This window comes from Gobius niger (assembly GCF_951799975.1).
Source record: "Gobius niger genome assembly, chromosome: 2".
NCBI classification, from domain to species: Eukaryota; Metazoa; Chordata; class Actinopteri; order Gobiiformes; family Gobiidae; genus Gobius; species Gobius niger.
In genome coordinates, this window is record NC_136853.1 from 24,733,275 (window position 1) to 24,754,828 (window position 21,554).

The following is a 21,554-nucleotide window of genomic DNA, read 5'->3' on the forward strand; positions in this document are numbered from 1 at the left end:
CAAACAACTCTGTCCAGCTGATGACTTTAAAAGGCTTTGCCACGATCGGCTCTTAAATCCAGTCACAAACAGACCAGGAAATGCATCATGGCCGGCGTGTTATTCGGTGACTGTATTTGGTGAATTCACACTAACAAATCTAACAGTTTATAGATGTCTTAATGTGTCGCCTGTTTTGTGAAGATGTTGATAAAAAATGTTTTGTTTTATAGATGTAAATAAGGAGCATTTTGTGATGTGTGATGTGATTTCCCTGCCCCATCACTGATTTTCATGCTCACACATTTTTCATGGGATATGAAACGTCCTAGATAGAGCGCACACTCGGTGACAGAGGAGTACATCTGATTTTCATACTTGCATACACAGGCTCTCCCCACTGATTCGGCAGAGGAGACTTATCTGTGTGTTGTGAGCTCCAAAATCTGCCAATGAATGAATGTTGTTAACCCTTCAGAAATTCTTCATTTGGCTGCATTGATTAAAAAGATGAGTGAACTTATTATGCATTAGAGCATCGTGTCAACGCCCTGGCATGGGGAGATAGTGGCCTTATCGCTCCTCCAGCTGATAAGAGACAACACGTGAGGGAGACGGTGTAGGGCAGGAAGGGAGGGGGGGGGGGGGGTTGTGAAAATATGGGGCATGTAGGGAGTTTGGCTTATTGTAGTAATATTAAATAATGTGCATGAGTGGGTGGAAACTGGACAATGTTTCCCTACTTAATATGCTCCTTTTCCTTGCATTACCTTTTCAACCTCATTTGCATTTTACTTCATCCGCCTCTGACTGATGTGTCATCATTTTTTTTTCCTCACTACATTTTTTTCAGCCTTTCACTTGGCCTCTGTCTCTACAGTCCCGGGTCTTTGAAGGGAGGTCACGAGGGAGACAATGCAAACACAGGCCTGTGAATAGAGAATGGGAAGAGGACAGCTGTTGGAGATGACAGCGATGGCTGTTAAAATGCAATCTGTCTCTCTTCCCAGCGGCCTGTTGAACACACACATATGTATGCAGAGCAGAGCTCCGTCTGACTGAGGCCACAGTGTCACCGTGACACTCCCAGCTGTCAAACACTGGGATCAGCAGTACAGGCTGAATGATGCGCACGCTTTACTGGTGCAGGGGCGAGCACCAACCAGTGACATGTGAGATCAGGGTTGTTGCTGCTTTTCCACAGCAAAAATAATGAAGGGGGAATTTTAAAAAAAAATTGAAGCACACTGAAGTATATCATACTAACTTCTTCCAGTTGTCAGGGGCAGTTTTATCTCTTATCACTTTATTCATTCCCTTCCCAATACAACTTTCCTCATTTATCATGGTTATGACATGGCACAAAGAGAAAATGATTTTAAGAAAATTGCATCCAAAATGTATTATCACAGGCAAAAAAATAAAAAAAAATTGATCATAAAACTGAGCCTGGGAGGGGCAATAGACAAAGGGGGGAGACGCTGGGGGATTTGCGCTATCTTTGGCCTCCACAGCCGTGTGAGGCTGTCTGAGGGGAGAGCGCGAGGGGGAGCGGGAGGGGTGGGGGCGGCTGTGGAGCTGGGAGGGGGGTATATCTCAGGTAACAACAGTGCTGTGTTGTCCTTGTTGATATGTGAGTGTGAGCTGTATCTCGGGCTCCATACTCCACTGACAGCAGGAGATAAACATAGGCCTGTGCTACTGACCACATGATTTATCAACATGAATTTCACCCCATCCACCGCGGCTCTGCCAGCATTCTTCATTCTGTTGCTCTGCCTCGCTCCATATATACTCTATAACAAACAGCCGTCCACTCATTAGCTGTCAAAACACACTGTCACTAATCAGAAATGAAGTGTGTGGAAGCGGGTTCCAGCGGCAACAAAAGAAGAAATCATTAGCTTCTTTCAGATTTGAGATGAACATTTAAAAACAAATCGAAAGTTCAAACAAATGTCACACACCACAAAGCATCATACGACAATCTATTCTTTGAGTCAGTCCAAAGCCTGGAAAAATGCACATTTTTTCCCAACAAAAATGTCCAAATATGTACAAAAGAGGTGGACACATTGCTGCAGCGTGACAAAATAAAAAGCAGAAAACAAAATGTGGTGAAATATTGTGCACTGAGTCCAGTCTATTTGCAGCCTTCACCCACATGCTACAATACACCAGATATCCCTTTTTGTGCACTGGGCTGGTGTTGAAAAGGGTGTTCACACCTTGTCTCACTCGCTCCTGGCTCATTCGCTGCTTCCTTTGTTTTTCCTCCAATTCCTCCTCTGCTCAGCCCCACTCAGAGCTCGACTTAGGCAAAAGGTGCCAGACACTTCGAATCAGGCCCAGGATTTGCTCTGCAGGAGATGGAGAGGGACGGAAGAAGAAATAATGGAGTGTTCGGAAAGCTGGGGTCCTTCCTTTTCCTTATGTGTGGTTTACTCTTTGTTTGGAATGTGGTACAATCAGTGTTTTAGCGACTTATTACGGCGTTGTCTTTGTGTGTTTGTGCACAATATTTACAATTACGCCAAAAGACGTGAGAATGTCTTGCCCTTTTTTGTAGAAGCGTCGAGACAAATAATCACTGTTGTATATTCAGTTTTTAATAATGTCATAACAGTGCTTATTCAAATCAAAATGTCCTCTATCATGATGGCATGCCAAAGGTTTTTGGGCTTATTTAATCCCAAATAACTTCAGAGCAGAGTTATATCTCATCTCACATTATAAATCATCTACAGCTAAAGCCTAAATGAATGAAATATGATATGGTTTTCTGTAATTAAACCACGGATTAATTGAATTGATCTGAGAAGGAAAAGTTGCTGTTTTTGGCCTTATCGGTTTGCACACACTTTATTGATCCATCTCTCTTTAACAGACTGCTGTGAGGTCCATTAACCTGTGCTGATGACAAAGCATTAGCAGACTAATGTTTCCCTGGGGCCCACGGGCCGAAGAAGGATGAGCCGAGCACTTCGCAAGACAACAGTGCCACCTCCATTCACTCACACTGTGCTTAAGATGATAAAGTGATAGTGGGTCTCGCAGTAGAAATATTATTACTCAGCTATCAGACACATCGTTTTGATAAATACAGTATGTGACATTTTCTTATTCTTTATGCCAACAGAGTTTATATACAGACAGCATTTCTGGAATCGCCCATATATGGTCATGTTTGAAAACAGTTAAAGGTGGGGGTATTATGCAAAATCGACTTTTTCAAGCTTTACATCATGTTATTATGTCACTTCCTCGTTAAAAACATGCCTGAAGTGTTGCCTTGGCACATTCACATATTTTTGAGTAATCTGTAAAAACTCTGATGGCAGCCATTTTAGGGATAGGTTTGCCTGAGTCCTCCTAGGAACGCCCCCACCTCCTGGAGACGCCTCCGAGCTTTCGTCACCAGCCGAGTAACCAACCACTGCTCCTCAGCAGAACCTCCTCCCCACTGATGACACAGACAGCGTGTGGACGGGGGCGTGTCGGAAAGGGTCAGAGGTTCTTAAAGAGACAGAGGCCTATTTCAAGACATTCACTACAGCCATTTTGAGAGAGCAATTTTATACAAGGCAGTTATTCTAATTTACTGCATTTACGGACCAACAGAAGGTTTCGTCATCATTGTCGTGTGATATAGACTGGTGCTATGTTATTGAAAAAAGCATAATACCCCCTCTTTAAGGGGAAAACAATTTGGAGAAAATCTAAACTTTCTCTAATTATACAAAAACTACTTTACCAAATGCTGAATTATGAATATACTTTTCTACTAAATAAAGATATAAAGACATGGGGAGGGGCAAAGTGGTTCAACAGCCCATGAATGCATAAATAACGGAGAATCCTAACAGGATGCTTCATGTTAGCATTGTGCTAATGATAACGGCTAGCTAGAGCTAGCTACCGTTTTGCCGTTTTTTTCTCTTCTACTGTATAATATGCAGTGGGAAAATATCCATATGGGCCCGATTAGACATGACTTTATTTGTATGTGATAAATAACTTTATATTCCACCAGAAAATGGCTAAAAAGAGTGAAAAATTGTCTATCCCAAAAAATTCTCTTTTCCCCCTCGGCAAAGCCACGCGCCCTTCTATGACGAATTTTTCACTCTTTTTAGCCATTTTCTAGTGAAATATAAACCTATGTATCACATACAAATAAAGTCAAGTCTAGAAGCGAATAAACGGCAGTCGTAGCTTGCGCTAGCTAACGTTAACATTAGCATGATGCTAACATAGAGCTCCACAGTCCCATCCACTCCCGGTCACAAAAAATACCATGTATTTTTAACATTGACTTTTCAAAAAAGTCAATTATTAAGAGTTTAATGGCACGGTGCCGGCTAATCAGCTATGTGCTAACTACCGACACTTGCGCGGGTATTTTACAAGAAAGAAACAAACAATACTTGAAAATATGACAAAATTACTTTTATAATTTTGCAGTTTTTAACGTTTTAGACAAATCTTGAAAAACTTACCTTGTATGTTTCATGTCCGTAAGTTAGCACATAGCTGATTAGCCAGCACCATGATGTTAAACTCTTAATAGTTTACTTTTTCGAAATTCATGGGATTTTTTTAAGTCGGACCCCGACAAGTGACCGGGAGTGGGTGGGACTGTTGAGCTCTATTCTCCGTTATTTATGAATTTATGGGCTGTTGAACCACTTTGCTCCTCTCCATGTCTCTGTATCTTTATTGGGTAGAAAACTATATTTATTATTCAGCATTTGTTAAAGTATTTTTTGAATAATTAGAGAAAGTTTAGATTGTTTTCCCCCTTAACTGTTTTCAAACATGACCATACATGGGCGATTCCAGAGATGCCGTCTGTGTCTGAAAAAGTTTCCACAAAACAAACTTGTTGACTGACAGACTTACACCGATGAAAGATGTATAGTTGTTTTCATAATGGCCATGCACAGAGCACGCCGCGGAGTGCACTGCAGAAGAGTTCTATTTTTTACCCATTTTCTAATTATGTTTCCGCAAAAGTAATTACATTGGTCGCTGACATCACAATGGCTACGTTTTTTCTCACTGTTCATTAAAGTAACTGAGACTGTGCAGCGTTTCAGTCATTTTTAAAAAGCGTTCGACTGATGTAAACAAGTATTTTCACGTTTTATAGCTATTTGCAGGGGGTGGGATGGAAACATAGACATTGAAGCACACCTTTTCTTAGTTGGTGAAATATAACTTTGAGAATGTGGGATGTAATTACCAGCTCTTCATAGTTTGTTGTGCTTTTGAAATGGGTGCTCAAGCCAACACTTTTGCATGATGCGATGGCTCGGTCTGTGGAATATCATGCTGCTTATCACACTGACAGATTCACCTCAGATCTTTGTATTTTTTTTTTTTTTTTGCCCGTTCTCTTTGTCCGTCCCGCTCTCCTATCTCTTCATTAGATTTCCTCCCTCCATAATTATCGCATATTAATTTTAAATGAGAGGCTGAACGTGTTGCATGGTTTTAATGCTGCTGTTAATACGGAGGTAATTTATGGGCTGTGTGGTGAATGGAGCTCTGATGGAATGGGTGTCGTTCATCTTCACACAAATCATAAAGGAACTCAATTTAAACATTCACTTATGGACTTCATTTTTACACAGCAAACCCAGGAAGAGATCAGCACACAAATACATTTTTAAAAAGTCACAAAAATAAAACTGTAAAGAATACTGCATTATTTTTCGCTGGCTCTCTCGAGTTACCCATGTACCATTCCTTCTTTTGTGCACCCGGGCCCGTTTCAGGAGCTTTGAGGGGTTGGAGTGGCGCTTGGTTGTGCTCAAGTGTCACCACTGCTGTGCCTGAGCCTGCAATTCAGCCACTGTATGTGGGTGGGTGTATGTGTGTGCCTGAGCCTGCAATTCACCAATTTCACTGCTAATTAGCCTACAAAGGCTAGCAGTGGGGAGGACCTAGGGGTGTGAACGGGAGGTCCAGCCCTGAGGGGGGCAGCTGATGTGTAGCTGGCACAGTGTGCATATGGCAAGGGACCAAGAACCACTCACTGTTCAAAAAGCATTATTGTCAGAATAGCCTCAATCAAAGAGTATTTCGATATATATATATTCACATGTTTGTTCTGCACCACCACATGCACCATGTACCAAATATTTAAGTCTTGATTGGAAGGTCGTGGATGAGCAGATCCTGTTAAAAAGGTGCAAGAAAAAAATGCAAACAATATAATATATAATTAGATATATATATACATATTATCAATTATGAATAAATCAATAACAACAAAGATTTTGTCAGAAAAATAAATAAATAAATATAATTAGTACATATTAAAAACATTGCCTGTTAAATTAGAATAAGAACCATTTGTATAAAAAGATGGCCTGTCAGCAGGAAATGATTCCAATGCCATTTTAGAAGTGATTTAGCTAGTATTGCAATACTGTATATTAAGACACTGACTGGAGCTTTTGTCCCCTTATGTGTTTGTGGCGGCCCCTGGCTGTGCTCTGGTGAAGGTTGGCTTGTTTGCAGCTGTAGTTCAGTCAGGCTTAGCTCCTGAAGCAGTTTTCAGCGTGGCCCACCTCCTTGTGATGTCTGCTGGCACAGAGTACTGGTGCTCTGCCATGCTCCTCTGTCTGTGTGGGAGAGAGAGGGGGAGAGAGACAGAGGCAGCCACATAGACATTCACAGCCCTTGTGCCAATTGTCTCAGTGTAGATGAGACAGGCCCGCGGGAGGCAGGCAGCCTGTCTGGCAGACTGCCACTCTATGGAGGACCGCCAATGTTGTGCTTTTGTTTTTGCACTGTTGTTTTGTTTTGGTTGTTGTTTTGTTTGTTTCCGTGCTGCCTGTCGGCTATCTATATTTACATTGACATACAGGCACTGCCGATGTTCACCACCCTTCATGATGGCATGTAGAAACAAAGCATTTTTAAATCAGAAGGACAAGACAGTAATGTACAACAATGATACAATGGCAGCTTGTGTTTTATATACAATATGATTACAACAACAAAAACTCAATCAACTCCAGAATCTTATGTGTTTCGATTATGTAAGCTATTTATTCATGAATGTATTAATTTAGAAAAGGACAGACACATAGAGTCAATCAGACAGAGTTTGGGTGATTCATGTGCTGGTCTTTTAGCAGTCTTGGTGTGTGAGTGATGCCTTCCTGGCCTCATGTCTTCTCCTGGCTCTCCTCTGATGGATTAAGCACTGGACAGGTCCTCGGCCTATTGATCAGTCATGCCACCGCTGCTCACATCACTACTGCCCACCTTCGCTCTAAACTGCATCTTGTACACTCTCTAAACTGGTGTAAGTTAGTGCTACACTTGTCTCCCACCTAGGAGGTTGTGGGTGCAGTCTCCATCTACTATCTAGGGTGGGCTCTCTCTGAATATTTTATAAGACTTTACTGATCTCACAGTGGAAGAATTCACCTGTTACAGCAGCTCTTAAAGCCCACTGTAAGAAACAGTTAAGCAATGTGCAATCAAAAAGATAAATGTGCAGTAAAGTGACAAAGATATAATAGAGATATCACGGAGAGAAGTAACTTTGAGAAGGAAGCCAAATATATCAGTAATATGAAATATCAGAATCACCAGTGAAAAGAAACAACCCCATTTTAACAAGTGATTGAAGTGACAATAATGCCAGACCTGTATGTTTCTGAATAGATGATTTTTGGTTTGTTTAGCTGACGATGCCCAAGGTTTGGCTTAAAAGTAAATAGGGCACAACGTCTGTCTCGATTGTGTGGGAGTGTGTGATGCTTTGTCCTGGAAGCCACCAGAAGCCTGTGTAATAATAATAATAATAATAATAATAATAATAATAATAATAATAATAATAATAATAATAATAATAATAATAATAATAATAATAATAATAATAATAATAATAATAATAATAATAATAATAATAATAATGCTCCAAGTGTGACCCAGTTTGGTTAATGTACAGTAAACGCTTAGTTAGTCGATGCTGCTTCTTTTTTTTTTTTTATGAATACAATGCTTGCTCTCCTATAGATCTTAAGAAACATATTGCTGTCGAGTAATAGAACAGAAATAAAACAAGAATCAGTTACACATTAATAAGATTAAAAAGCACAAAATGTATATTGGACTAAATACATAAAAAAAATAATGCATTTCCTTGGACAAAACTAATAAAGGCTACGCTAGTAAAAAACAGTTGGGGATCAAAGTTCTAAAGTAGCAGAACATATAAAACGATTACATACACTTACATTATAATATACAATTTATTTGAGAAAATCTAAAGACTGCTATAGAAATAGTCTATTTTATCGAGTGCCACCGTTGGAAGCTCATTTTCATGTTTTTGCCTCTCGCTGTCTTTTGTGTTGAATGTTGTTTTTATCTAACAGATACATCACACATTCAGTCAGTGTGATAACAGGGTCAACTCGTTGTGCTGACCAGCATCAGTGTTTTACCAAAAGCAGTGAATAGTCACATCTGACGCCTGCACTGACCCCCATGTTAATGAACAAAACACAGGGAGACAGTGAGAGAGGGGAAAAAGCTAAATGAATATGAATGAAAAGCAAATCTATCAGAAACACACCTCCTTTAAATAACTCCCCCTCCTCCGCTGCTCTGCCTCTCACATCCCTCCACCCTGTTATATTTTATTCTCCGTTGCGAGCTGAATTTAATAAATATATGCAAATGTGTGCTGTGGAACATGACGAGTGTAAATCAGGCGAGGATGTTCTTTGAGCGCTGCTGAGATTGGGGCTGAGAGCTGACCCGGGGTTAATCATTTTTCACTTCCTTATCGCATTCAATTCTGCTGCTGCCTCTGTCTGTGTCTGTGTGTGTCTGCCTCTGCATGTGTGTGTGTGTGTGTGTGTGTGTGTGTGTGTGTGTGTGTGTGTGTGTGTGTGTGTGTGTGTGTGTGTGTGTGTGTGTGTGTGTGTGTGTGTGTGTGTGTGTGTGTGTGTGTGTGTGTGTGTGTGTGTGTGCGCGCGCGTGCGTGCGTGCGTGCGTGCGTGTGTGTGTGGCAGGAACAGTATCCATCGGTGGGGGATGAGGAGACATCACTGTACAGATAATATGTTTTTTTTGTGTGTAATAATTAAAATTGAATATGTGCGTTGTTTATTATGCAAGCTTACGTTTTGCAAATATGCAGCACTGAGAGATGTTGCATACTAGCACATGTGTGCGACTGAAGGACGTTGGATCCTTGTGTCCAGTCTCAGGTGGCATGGTGGTGCAGCGGTTAGCACTCACGCTTCACAGCTAAAGGGTCCCCGGTTTGATCCTCAGGCTGAACAGGGCCTTTCTGTCTGGAGTGTGCGTAGTCAGTTTATAGGTTTTCTCTGGGTGCTCCAGTTTCCCCCATCACTACAAACATGTACAATAGGTTAGGATGGGAAGATTGGCCAACTCACTTCCATCTGTCAACACCAGAGCAGCTGTGACTGTAACGCAACTTACCACCACCGAGGATGGGATGAATAATGCACTTGAGTAATTGATGCATAGTGAGCATTTGGAAAAGCGCTTTATAAGATTAATATTATTTATATTATCACTGAAACTGCACTATGCAACTTTTTATGTCAAATAAAAGTGGGTATTAATACATATTTGACCTTTCAGTGACCTTTACTTACCATCCCAATGGCTGTAGGACACTCCAGGATCAATTGTTTTTTTAGGTTTTCACAGCTGATTGAACCGTATCCATGGTTACGTATACATTACAGTTCGAGAACCCACCAATAATCCAAAAAAACCTTAAATTAAATTGATCCTGAAGCATAGGAGCTACCGGCGCCAGGCTAACCACCCATACAGCCGCTGGGTCACTGAAAGTCAAATATGCACTAATATTAACTTTTTTATCGTTTCTGAAGCTTTTACTTTCCCATTGGGAAAAAGCTCTGCGCTGCTTATATGAAGATGATCTGAGTGGTTGCACCAATGGAACATATTGAGAAACATCTACATTTTTACCAAAACTGATGTCAATCTGGATCCCTGCTTAAATTTAGCTTAATCCTTTTCTCTTTGCATGGCAATGTTTTCAATCTCCATTTAGTGCAATAAAAATGAAGTCCACTGTAGTTTAATCAATGTTACCTGTACACAGAGGTGGGTAGAGTACATTGATATAAATTTACATACATTTTACTCAGACAGAAATAAAAAGTAGTCAAACAAATAATTACTCAAGTAAAGAAAATACCATTTGAGTTTATTAGTAACTGAGCATAAAGGCAGATTAAAAAATTACATGTTTTTGTATTTATGTTTCCAAAAAATACACCAAAAATTGTCATTATTGTTAATAGTTTAAAATAAATTGGGTTAAATTAAAGTTAAGGTTAAGGTGTACTATATTGTCCCTAGAGGGAAATGTGTGCTCTGCATTAATCTTAGACAATTACCTCTAAGTTTGAGCCCACCTGAACCTGAAACACCCTTACTTGAACACGCTGCATCAGAGGGAAGTGCGCAGTGCTTAAACAATCCACTTCACAGTAAATGTGTTGTGCTATCTGCAAGGGAACAGTTTAGTTTCCCTCTCAAAATAAAGCTGAGTAAACAAGAGTAAACAGTATCTTGAAATACAATGATGTCTTTGTATGGTCGACAAACCTCTCCTCTGCATTATGGCGTAATGGAAGCATCTTGTCCTTGACATAAATACCTATAGTGAAAACACTTGAGGAGGTTCTTCAGTTCAGTTTATGGGTCTGCAGACATGATCTTACCTTTACTTCTGAAGTTTTCCCCTCTGATCACTGCCGTCCCTGCTTACCCCTCCTCAGCGTGCTCACCCATCTTCTCCCCTCACCCCTCAGGTAGACCCCAGTCCATGCATGGTCATCTGTTGCTATGGTAACTGGCTTCTAATTTCTAGTGCCAGTTGCTTTATTGTCTTCATGGTTTCCCACAACTACCTTCAACGAATCACTCAACTTAATCCATAACTTACTCAGGGCATCAGAATTAAAACCACAAAAGGAATACGGCGGGCCTCGATCCTTCTTTATTCATGTATATTCTGGCCCATAGATCTCGATGAGCACCTGTTTACCTGATGCAAGAGGTGATCTAAGCGAGCGGTCACCACTTCTTCTTACTCCGTATTAGTTTGTGTAATTCTAATGTTTTTGAAGAACAAAAACAAACAAAAACATAAATAAAAAAGGCCTGGTTAAACATATTAACATATTACACATATACACATAACATATTACACATATTACGCAAACAAACTGTCATTGTTGGATATTACAAACCCATACACGCTTCCGACCGAGTTATTTAATGACTTGAAGTTCTCGGTCAACATACCTTCACTCGAGTTTGTCGATATTTTCCTAGTACATAGTTTCTTGATAGACTTTCCGTCTTCATACACAGGAAAATCATTAAAGCATATAAAAGCCTTTTTCGCATACAGATATTTTGAATCAGGATGGGTATCGAATGCGAATCTGTATGGCATCCAAAAAGAAAGGATATTTTCATTGTCATGATAAGGTAAGTTTCTTGCCACTTCGCTAAACCAGTACTCTAATAATACTGTAAAACACACTGAATTGGACACCCAGCTTGTTGTATAGATAGTTATCTTTCACAGATTAACGAACAGTAAATCTCACATTGACAGTAAATCCTTCTATGCTACAGCAGTTTTCAATGGGCCAATAATTTGATGAGATATCCGATTGAAAAGTACTATAGGACCCCATTAAAAGAGTAAAGACATGAGATATTCTGGTACCAATAATTTGCATTCAACTGCGCAACAAGTTTCAGGCATTTCAGCGGTTTTGAAATGTAGATTTTAAATGAAACGTCGGTGTGAGTTTATCTGGAGTTTGTGACGTCATGCAGAAGGCACCTATATGAAACAGTTCTGGATAAGACTGTACAGTCACACTAGAGTGTTCTCCCAGTTGGCACCTGGCAGATCTCCACTAATTGTCTGTGTCAGTATAGTTGAATGCTCCACTTAAGTATCTCCTGACACTTACACACACTGCCCAGATCAGTGGTTTCCTAAACTTTTCCCCAAATGTGTGTTTTTCTGAGTACCATCAGAGCTAACCACCAGGACTGGACTGAACCTGATATAAATGGGCTAAACCAGGTCTATGGCAGGACTGAACCATGATTAAAGAAATGTCCAGCCGTATTGAATGAGTGGACTTTATTTGTTATTGACTTTATTTGTAGTTTGTCCTGGATGATTGAGAATCCTATAGGCTAACTGAAACATACGTTGGCTATCATAAACACCTGAGCACCGGAGAGTGTCACTGTCCAGTTTACAATCTGGTTCACATCTTTGGCCTTGAAGGGAAGATTTTTGTAACGCTGGCCATTTAAGCCAAGAAATGTCTCGCTATATTGAGTGTTTTTATTTTATTTCTAAAGCAAGACTAACATGCACTATAATCGCAGAGTATTTCAGGTAGCTTTCATCAGTAATAGTAGGCTTCTCAGACCACAGTTTGAGAAACACTGGTCTTCATTAAATACCACACTTTATGGTGTATTTTCTATGAACACTCAAATCCATCTTTTTTTTTTACGACAAACCCACTGGAACAAACAGAAATCTTCACCTATGATCCTAACGCGTGTGGACAGTTAGCAAGGCAGCTAGTCTAGGAAACGCAGCTAGCATTAGCCATGAAACATTGCAAATTATGAACGACCTAGACGTTTTCAGCCGTTGTCAACTCATCGACCACATTTAGGTGAGGTCAAAGCTTGGTTAGAAAATAGTGAATGTACAGCCCTTTAGATACAAATTGATAAAAGTATAAAAGAGGCCTCTGAGCTGGAATTGAGTGTCTGTTTTTTTGTGGGTTTGCATACACATCCAATGGCCACAAACCTCCTCTCATAATATGGTAGAGAAAGCACAGAAATCATATAAATGCCAAGAAACTGACAGAATCTGCAGATTGTTCACACCTTGCCCTAACCATTAAATAGAGGCCACCTGTGTGTAATCTATTCTCAGTATAATGACAGCTGTTCTGTGAGGGCCTCAGAGCTATGGTCACTAAACAACATCATGAAGGTCAAGGAGCACCAGAGAGGTCGGGGATAAAGCTGTGGAGAAGTTTAAAGCAGCGTTAAGTTATACAAAGATTTCCCAAGATTTGAACAGCTCAAGGAGCACTGTTCAATCCATCATTTGGAAATGGAAAGAGTAAAGCACCACTGCCAACTTACCAAGACACGGCCGTCCACCTAAACTAACTGACCCAACAAGGAGAGCTTTGGTAAGAAATGCAACCAAATCTGCCTTTCATGGACGAGTGGAAGAAGAAAGCCATTACTGAAAGGAGGCCATAAGAAATCCCGTTTGAAGTTTGCTAGAAGTCATATGGAGGACACAGCTCCATGTGGCAGAAGGTGCTTTGGTCAGATGAGACAAAAATGTAACTTTTTGGCCCAAATGCAAAAAGTTATGTATGGAGCAAACCTAACACTGCTCATGGTCCTGAGTGCACCATAATTTTCCTCAGTGGGGACTGGGGAGATTGTAAGAATAGTTGTGAAGATGGATGGAGCCAAATACAGGGACATTTTGGAGGTAAACCTGCTGGAGTCAGCAAGAGAACTGAGGCCGGGGCGGAGATTCACCTTCAGCAGGACAATGACCCTAAACACAAAGATAAATCTACAATGGAATGGTTCAATAAAAACATATTAATGTGTTAGAATGGCCCAGTCAAAGTCCTGACCTAAATCCTATTGAAAATCTGTGGAAAGACCTGAAAACTGCTGTTCACAAACGGTCTCCTTCTAATCTGACAGAGCTTGAGTTGTTTTGTAAAGAGTAATGGGCTAAAATGTCACTAAATCCGCAAATCTTGTAGATTGCTGTTATTGCAGCAAAAGGGGGTTCCACAAAGTATTAATTCAGGCTGTATGAATACATGTGCATGTCCGACTTTTCGATTTTTTATTTTTTGAAAAATAACAGAATCATGTATCATTTTGCTTTCACTTCACAGTTGTCTCTTACTTGTCTGTGAACTTTCAGTAAAAAAATCAAAATAAATTCTTTATGTTTTTTGTTCTCTATGGTTGCAAACATGACAACATGCAAATGTGCAAAAGTTTAAGGTGTATTAGTACTTTCAAGAGGCACTGTATACATTTACAGGAACAGGCTCAGAAAGTGCTAAAGGCATTTCTGTGTAAAACGGGAAAAATCCCCCTGAAAATAACAAACAGGTAGTCAGATTCACAAAATAGCTTAACTGTTTTTTGTGGAACTATGGTATATGGTATATTTTGTTGAACTATGGTATATCAACGCACTTATTAAGTCCAGTTTTTTCCACTTAAGAAAACTGGAGTAAAACTGAAGTCCATTTTATCAAGGCAGCATTTTGAGACTGTAATACATGCCTTTGTAACGACCAGGTTGGATTACTGTAACGGCCTTTATGCTGGTGTGAGCCAGGGGGCACTCTCTCAATTCTCAAAACGCGGCAGCTCAGCTTTTAACAGGGACACGGAAACATGACCATATCTCACCGGTTTTAGCTTCGCTCCAATGGCTCCCGGTCAGATATAGAGTTGATTTCAAAATTCTTCTCTTTACTTTTAAAAATCTGAATGGCCTCGCCCCGTCCCGTCTGTCTGACCTGATTCAGCCGTACACTCCCTCTCGTGCTCTTAGGTCAGCGGATCAGCTGCAACTGGTTGTCCCAAAAACCAAGCGCAAACTTCGGGGTGATTGGGCCTTCTCGTTGTGGAACCAGCTGTCATTAGAGATTAGACAGGCCCAGTCTCTACCTGTTTTTAAATCTCTCGTAAAAACGCACCTTTTTTCTCTGGCGTTTAACGCAAATTGATGCCGCCTGCTGTTGCTGTTGTACTTTTTTTCCTTACATTTTTACTGTAAATATTTGTATCTGTTTCTGTGTGCGGCACTTTGGCCAACTGTACAGTTCTTAAAGTGCTTTATAAATAAAGTTGGTATGGGTATGGTATAAGTGGATTAAACAATTCAGAAGTATTCAGTATTACGCAGTTTTTATTGCACTTTGCAGAGTAACACCTCGTTTTTGTGTTTCTAGACTCCATGGCATAGACTTATTAAGAATGGACTGCGTGGCTTCCCCTTGTAGTGAGTTCAAGTCATTTGCCCTGGTGGCCAGCAGGTAGCAGCACTAAGTAGTATAAAAGTGCCCCTCTCCTGGCTGGGCTACTACTGGGGCCGCCAGTAGTTCCTCCATATGGCCGCTAGTCTCCCATTGGAATGCATTGCACTTTAGACACGTTAAAAACAACTTTAAAGCCTGGTTTCTAATTTTCACACACTTTCCACAGCTAGATAGAATCAGTAGATTCCAAATCAATCTACTGTTTATTTTGGAATCTACTGTTTTTTGTCTTTCAAACAAGTTTCATATCTACTAAACATGAATATATAGCGCCTCCTGCTGTCGTAGTTCAACACTGACATGTTTAGAAGCTTCATACACAGGATTATAGACCAGACATTTTCCATATTAGCGGTGCATATCAGTATCAGTCAAAATCCTCGATAATCAGCATCGGCCTCTGATATATTTCTATATATTTCTGTGATTGAAACATTTACTATATCATTAAATGTTTAGCTATAAGATATTTCAGAGATTAAAAAAGGAATAACATCAAATTACATTACTTAAAATATCAGCCTATATATTGGCTATTGGCCAGACCAACCCCCTTCATATTGGGTTCAGTATCGGTATCGGACCCCATAAATCCATATCGGTCAGGCCCTATAGTATTTTGTAAAGAATCACAAAAACTCTTTGCAAATGCCCACCGAAGGACAGAGCTATACTTTCCACGGCTGTTTTGATCTTTTCTTTCTTATTAATGATCATGAAACTGAAATTTAATGGTTGAGTTCTGTGAGGTATCCCTTTGATGCCCAATAGGATGCTCCCATTCATAAGTTTGTTCATACATGGGGTCTAACTCGCCTTTGTTTTAGGCTGTTGTGTAGGTGTGGGGCTGTGCTCATTTCTGCAGGCCTTATTCTTTGGTAAGCCACCTAAACATCTGTTAATAAGCAATTATATGTTGCATGTATTTTACAACGCATTTTGGTCCGGAATTAATCCACACACATTACACCTCCACATTTACATACTAACACTGCAGTGATCTTGTTATGTATGGTCATATAGCTGCCTGAATTAGCCTATTCATATCTCAATAATGTACATCAAATTCTAACCTGCAGAGGCTGTATTAAGGTTCGGAGAAAATCACTGAAAAATGGTGTGCTGAGGTACTGCTGCTGCTCCTCCTTTTACTTTTGGTGTTAACTGTATTTTAAGTTTGTGTGAAAGACAAAAAAAAGAGAGAAAAAGAGAAAAAAATAAGGTTTTAAATCACAAAAGGATAAAGTCATCTAACTTGTTGTTGTTGTTGTTTATAAATGTAAGTATTTTTATTGTACCCTACCTTACAGTCACATAAGCACGTTTCATTACTTTCAGGATTACTGTCACAATAATGGAAACGGAAACTTGCTTGTCCTTAAATTTAAACAAAGCCTATAATTAGATGCACAGATGTCGTTTCACAAAATATTGAACTGGGAAAAAAAAAAAAAATTACTGCCAGGAAAATATCAGCTACCTGGCCTTTAAGCATGAAAATGTGAAATAGTTTAGAAAAAACAGGGGAATTCTCATCATATAATTAACACGCCATCTTTTCATGAATTTACTTTTTTGAAGCATATAAGCTAGAATGTTAAACCTATCTTTTATGAAGCTTTGAACTCTACGTTCTGCTTATTTTGCTTTTCAGTGTAATGACTCAGTTGGAGGATATATATTCACTGGGCCTTAATTAAATAGACATGTGTAAATTGACATTTTTCACGCTATATCCTGAATGCAGTATACAGAGGCAATACTTTTATTTTCTATGCTTTTAAACAACTTTGAAGCTGCTGAAAGCCAACTTGCATGAATCACGTAGTCTGTGATGGGCGTCTTATCCCAGTCCGTACACTCCTCAGTATCGTAGAAACCAGTGTCTGCCTCTCAATCCCCGAACATGTATGACCCGTCTGACTCCAAAACTGAAATCCCATCCAGTTCTTACCCATTTGCAGGATATATGAAAAAAACAGAGCAAAGATATTTAAAATGGATGTGTTCCTAAACTCAAGAGCAAGTATACGGCAAAATCCTGTGCTCCATATTAATAAGACACACTTTATTTGGAAAATTTGGTTAAAGAGTGAAATTAAAACTTTTGTTGACCTTTATGAACATAACATATTGATGTCAAACCAAGGGCAGGAGTAACGCTCCCTCACACATACACAAACACAGTCCTGCTGTCATACACATACACATGTATTAGAGCGGGCACTCTACTCCCCTATGTGCACATCCCATGCACATAGATATGTAATGCAAAAAATAAAAAATAAATCCTTGTTATTGAGGAAATGACAGGGACTTCTTTGAGTTCTCTCCTATACTTGCAGATCCAGCTGTAGTAGAGTCTTGCCAAAATGCACAGTTCGTCCAGATGACAATAATGACAGGTTTTGTTAAGGGAATGGAAGAATCCCAGGCATCTTCCCTGTAAAGAATGGTTCTGTGAATTAGGACGAGTGGATTCATATCAAGTTTTTTATGGGATACAATAAATGATAGATGGAATGAAAATGAGGAGAAATTAAGAAAATTTCCCACATATATTTGACAATAGCAATGGTCAGGTGCAGGAGTAGTTGGCCTCTGCTCATAGGTTTCCTCCGGGTCCTCCGGGTTCCCCTACCACTAAAAAGAGGTTACACAGGTTAATAACAGGTTTATATAAAAAAATAGGTTAATCTTCCAGCCTGAAACACCTGTTCTGACCATTAGTCTGGTTTCACATCTGGAGATGGGTCCCTGGGCGCCGGCCTACGCTGGCTGCTCACAGGCTGCCCCAGCAGCATCGAGGATGGGTCAAATGCAGAGAACGAATCTCCCTACGGGATTAATAAAGTATGTTGAGATTATTTGTGGAATGAATGAACCAAATCCAGATGAACAATGTTTTTGTAACAGACTTTTGGATTCTTCCTTTCGAAAAATGGAATAACTGAGGATTGGTCTTTCATTATTGTAACCTGGGCTAGAACATGTTACATTTTAAGAGTTAGAGATTTGTTATCTGTTATTGTTTACTGTTCTCTTTTTATCCCTTTTCTTCTATTGGTCTCTGGGTACATTATAATTCCGTATAGCTATCGTGCATGTGTGTGTGTGTGTGGGTTCATGCGTGTGGGTGTGCGTGGGTGTATGTTATATGTACATGTTAGTTTACATATATATACATGCATGTGTATGTGTTATTGTATTTTCCCACTACTGCAGTTATAAATGCAAAAAGGAGAAAAAATGGAATGAGAAAATGTTATTTAAAAAAAAGAAACCGTTTAATGAGAAATACCACACACAGTGTTTTGTCCTTAAGTATCTACAAATGTGACAAACAGGTGCTTCTCAGAGGGGTGCTTAAAAGTGGAAGGAGCCTCCGCAAAGTGAGCATTGGTTCGTCAAACTGTTATGCAAAGTGAAGTGTTTTTTAAGGTCTTTAGTGAACGTTACCTGTGATCTCAGTTTCATTTGGAAAACTGAGAATGTTTTGCAATACTGATATTCCCCGCAGCCTGGCGTGATGAGCGTGTATGTGCCAGTCCCTCACGTTTTACACAGGCGCTTAAAGAGGTCTCAGTATGAGAGGATGCATATATCAGCTGCATTATACAGTATGTGTGAACCAGGAGTGAGAACGCAGCGTAGGTGAGAGTGTGGCCATACTGTGAAGCGTCACAGGTTTGGGAGGCAGAGAAACATTTTCACGAACCGCATCCAGGGGCGTGTAGACGCTTTGGCTTTTACAGGGGGGGCACCAAGCCCCGACAAATGAAAAACAAATAGGGGTGGTGGTGGCACATACAATACTCCCCTGGAGGGCGAGGTGTGACTTCATAAAGAATGGTACGATATGAAATCAAATTTAGATTTATTTAAGTGCACATGATAAAAAATACCAGTTTGAGCAGAGTTGGAAGGTATTATTCCTAGTCTGAGGACTGAAATTCACCAGTTACGTGCTGGAATGCAGCCTTTTAATGAACAACTTACTTTGATTCTGATTGGGTAATTGTGGTAGACTAGCGAAGGACGGGCCGGAAACATCACAGAGTCAGTGTAAAAGGTGGCTGATTTTATCTTCTTGTAGTTGGTGCTAACGCACCCTCTCGGTACCTGACAAAGTGACAAGGTATTTTTGACAATTTTAGTTGATCTTATCCAGAGTGTGAGAAATGCAGAAAAGTTTTCCAAATAATTTGGATAACTTTGAATTCCACACTGTAGATCATTTTCACCAAGTTTCAGCTTATTGGGATAAATGTCCAGGGAGCAGAAATAAAAAGAGCAAAGTGATGGGATTGAATGATGAGATTTCAACATTTTCCCATCGTTACGCTGCACAGGTGTGAATGTGCCAAAATGTGTTCATTTTCACAAAACAAAAACATTGTTTTAAAAAGATCGCTCCATCCTGTAGGGGGCGCTATTGAAACAAATGAGATTAAAGCATTTCAGACTCGAATCTGACTTCATAAGTGGGAACTGGAGCAATTTCTTGTTTATGAAAAATGGCTATTTTTTTTACTTTAACTAACTCTTCAAGTTTCACTTCTCTAGATTCTCTCATTCCACCCAGGAGGACAAAGATTTTGTACAATGTGTAAAAACAAAGGCGGATTCCCACTCCGCAATTTCTTGCAGGGCGACCCCGTTAACATCTTACACAGGTCACATCTGCAGCAACAAATATCATGTAATCTGAGGAACAGCAACATAAATACATGTATGTCCAAAGTGTGATATTGGTGAGATTTGTTTTATTTTTCAAACTAAAAAAATCACAAATCACATCAGCCAGGCTTCTGTTATCTTAGTGATTAGATTTTCTTTTCTTTCTTTTTTTCTGAAGTAGCCGAGCTCAGGAAGTAGCGACTTAGAGCCTCCCAGGACCAGGAAGGTTAATATTTGAAGGAGGGATGGCCCATAAATATGAGCATAGGGACTTTTAATTAAATGAGCTCTTTGTAAATATCCTCCTGGGCCTGCTGCTTTTGTTTAAATATGATTGATTGACTCCTATCTCTCCATGTGACACCATCAGTTTCAGCACTACTTCATTCAGTCTGCCTCTCCGTCTCATTGTGCCAATATTTTCCCTCCTTTCTCTCTCCATTACCGCCTGCTTTTCCTCCGGTCCCTCCTCAGCTCGGTCCCAGGTCGACCTTTCAGTGTGCGCTCATCTGCTGTCAGCTCTCTTTTCTCCTCCTTCCATCAGTCCATGTCCTGCTCTCTCTCTCTCTAGAGGCCCATAATTCTGCAAACTGGTGACAAGGTAATGAGGCCAGGCTAAATTCTGCCACGCCCTGGAGCTACATCACAAGTTAGAGAAAAAAGCCTGGTCTTTTCTTCTGCGTCTGTGCAGGCATCAGTCATTCTCTAGTCATAGTCTAAATAAAACTTCCTGATGGGGAGAGCCAACTTAAAAAGAAAACTTCAATCATCAGAGAGGAAGCCTTCCTTTTCCACTAGAGCACTCTTCTCTCTGCCTTTATCTCCCCCTCTCCCTCTGTGCTGGAGCAGCAGTCTGACATGCTCCGCTGATTTCTAGCTGAAGATGGGGATCGGCGGGGGAGCTCCGTCTGGCTGTGGGCAGAAGAGATGTGGACAATACACAAAGACAGACACAAAAAACGGGGAGAAACTTCCTGAGAAGCCAGGTATGATAGGAATTATTAAATGTCCCGTCATGATGCAGTCAGTGCAAGTTGCGGCATGGTTAACCTTGAATCTTTTCTTTGTGCTTTTTGTCTATAGGTGAAGCTGCACGAGGGAGAAAATATGTCAGCCTTGTGAGTCTTCCTGTGTGTACAGCTCCACAGTGAACTTGCTCACACAATGACCAGAATAAAAACATCCAAACGTTACAGAGGTCACGTCTTTCTTTTTGGTAGCAAACGCGTTTAGTTTGACATTTAACATTCATTGTCAATAACATGAATGATCTCAAGCCAAAGTATTACAATTATATGATTGCAAAAAATGTGCAAACAACACGCGAACACACTGAACAAAGTGTTCTTAAAGGATTTGGCTTCGTTGCAGGATGAACTTAAATATTTCCACCGTAGTAAAATATTTCACCATAAGGAATGTTTTAATGAACAAATGTTTCTGTGAAATTATTTGTGAAACATATGACCCCCCAATCCAGCTATGAAGTCAGCTGAAGTGGTTCTCACTGACAAGAAGTTCAGTTCAGTTAGCTTTACTGTGGATTCTCCCTCATGAAACACATGTACTCTCAATCTCTGTGGTGCAAATAACAACTATAAACAAAGCATTTCTCAACAAGCCCATCTGGATTAGTACAGCTGCTTTAACTGCAGCTCAGAAAACCATACACTCCACCTTCAAATTGTGTTTTTTTTT

The 21,554-nt window shown here is 40.1% G+C and overlaps 1 long non-coding RNA gene across 1 annotated transcript in view; it reads left to right on the plus strand.

Moving 5' to 3' along the window:
• Nucleotides 1–21,041, plus strand: part of LOC306959581 — a 44,264-nt gene extending 23,223 nt beyond the window's left edge. The window contains exons 3-4 of the long non-coding RNA XR_013792627.1: nucleotides 20,734–20,842; nucleotides 20,940–21,041. This is a non-coding gene — a long non-coding RNA (uncharacterized lncRNA). The remainder of the gene's footprint in view (nucleotides 1–20,733; nucleotides 20,843–20,939) is intronic.
• The last annotated feature ends 513 nt before the right edge of the window (nucleotides 21,042–21,554 follow it).